This window comes from Oratosquilla oratoria, chromosome 7, assembly GCF_046742065.1.
Source record: "Oratosquilla oratoria isolate Oo_2021 chromosome 7, ASM4674206v1, whole genome shotgun sequence".
Lineage (NCBI taxonomy): Eukaryota > Metazoa > Arthropoda > Malacostraca > Stomatopoda > Squillidae > Oratosquilla > Oratosquilla oratoria.
Window position 1 is genome coordinate 9,247,399 of NC_134783.1, and position 2,500 is coordinate 9,249,898.

The window sequence follows — 2,500 nt, forward strand, 5'->3', positions numbered from 1 at the left end:
GGAGAAAAGTGGGAGATAAGTCAGTTGTTGTTTACTGATGACACTGCGCTTGTAGCAGGATCAGAGGAGGGATTGAGGAAGTTAGTGACAGAGTTTGGGAAGGTGTGCGAAAGAAGGAAGTTGAAGATAAATATGGGTAAAAGTGAGGGAGATATGATGTACAATGGAAGAAAGTGGCAGCAGACTGAAAGTGAGTATTAAGAGAGAGAGACTGGAGGAAGTGGATAGTTTTAGATACTTGGGTGAGAATGTGGCAGGAATGGAGTGTAATGAGAAATAGACATTTGGAAATGAATGCAAAGAAGAGATTCTATGAAGGAGCGATTGTGCCGACAGCACTATATGGGGCAGAAAGATAGAACATAAGAGAGGAAGAGAGGAAGAGTTTGAATGTGTTTGAAATGAGGTGTCCGAGAAGTATGGTAGGGGTTACTAGGCTGGGTAGAGTGAAGAGGTGAGGAGAAGAACAGGGGTAGAAAGGGAGTTGGGAGATAGGGTTGATGAAAGAGTATTAGGATGGTTTGGACACATGGAAAGAATGAGCGAAGAAAGATTAGTAAAAGATATGTGGAAGGCAGAGGTGGATGGAGTGAACATGATAGGTCGACCTAGGGTGAGATGGATGGATGGGATAAAAGGGGCATTGGGAAAGAAGGGAATATCTGTTGAGGAAGGACGGGAAAGGACAGAAGATAGGGGTGAATGGAGAATGGTTGTGTATGGATGATGCTGTTATGCATGAGGGAGAGTGGGTGGTGGATGGTGGGTGAGGGAGTATGTGTGAAAAATAAATTGACGCAGCCCGAAGGGATTTCTCCCCGTCCTCTCCATTTTTGCATGAGGGGGCGGAGAAAAGAGGTCGTCGATTTAATGAAGCTGCCTTGCTGTGGATGTTTTGTGTCTTGCGACTGCTTCTGACCCAGGGCAGTGGGCAAGATGCAGGGCTGACCCGTCATCCAGGTGGTGCCTCCTTTGTAAGGGGAAAAGCCTTTCGTGTATATATATATACATATATATATATATATATATATATATGTATGCATATATATATATATATATATATATATATATATATATATATATATATATATATATATATATACATATATATGTCAGTGTCCCTCATTGCAATGCCAAATACCCAAACGTCTAAAAAGGGGATTTTTATTATTGACGCTCCTTTCCACCGTAAAGTGTAGACAACTATATTCTTCCATTTTGTTTTTGATGTTATCAAGGTGTTTTTCGCCTTCTACATCTACAAAAATGTAGATGTAGAAGGAGAAAAACACCTTGATAACATCAAAAACAAAATGGAAGAATATTCTTGTCTACACTTTACGGTGGACGTTTGGGTAGATGGAATAAAAGGCTTTATCACTACAACTGTCTATAGAAAACTCACTAACTCTGGAAGGTGCCTAAACGGTTCTAGTGAATGTCCCTTCAAATATAAGATGATCGTAATACGTGCGTATATCACAAGAGCTTTTAAAGTTTGTTCTAGTTGGCAACTTCTACACCAAGAACTTATTAGAGTCAAACAAATTTGAACTAACATTGGCTTTGCAATGAGGGATATTGATAAAGCAGTGAAAATAATATGGAGATAGCCAACACAAAGAATAAAGATTTATTATAAGAATACCATCTAATCAGCGTATAAAAAAGATGAAAAAATTGTAAGCCCGAAAACCAAGAGGACAAATTAAAATTCATAATTTATTACCGTAACCAAAGAACATCATCGCTGGTGATGAAAAACAATATGGCAGTTACCACGGATAAGCTTAAGAAAAATAATATGGTATATAAATACTCATGTAATTCAAATAAAGACGGTGTGCTTTGCAAAGAGGAGTATATAGGCCATACCACACAAACATTAACTCAGAGGCTCACACAACACATGCAAAATGGCGCGATAAAATCTCACTTGACAAAAGTCCACAATACCAACATTACATTTTGGTTAAGAAGAATAACAGGAAGAAACCGAAATGTTTAGAGGCTGTTTTTATAAGAGATCATATGCCAATAATTAACATTCAACAAAAAATTGTGGTACTTTAGAACTCTTCGGAGCATCTCGTGTCACCCATAGAACATGACTCATGTAACCATTGACCTCTCCTTAATATTTTCATTTCTGTATTTATAATCTTGTAAGTAATGTATTCAATAAAATTACCAGAATATGCCTAATGTGTAGGCGAAACGTCGTGAAAGTTAGTTTTTATTTCTAAACATGGACTTGTTCGGAAATATTATATTTTCTCTCCCTGCTTCAGAGAAGAAAATACTCAGAAGAATGCTGTGATGTTTATCAGAATATATATATATATATATATATATATATATATATATATATATATATGTGTGTGTGTGTGTGTGTGTGTGTGTGTGTGTGTGTGTGTATGTATATATATATATATATATATATATGTATATGTATATATATACATATATATATATATATATATATATAATATGCATATCT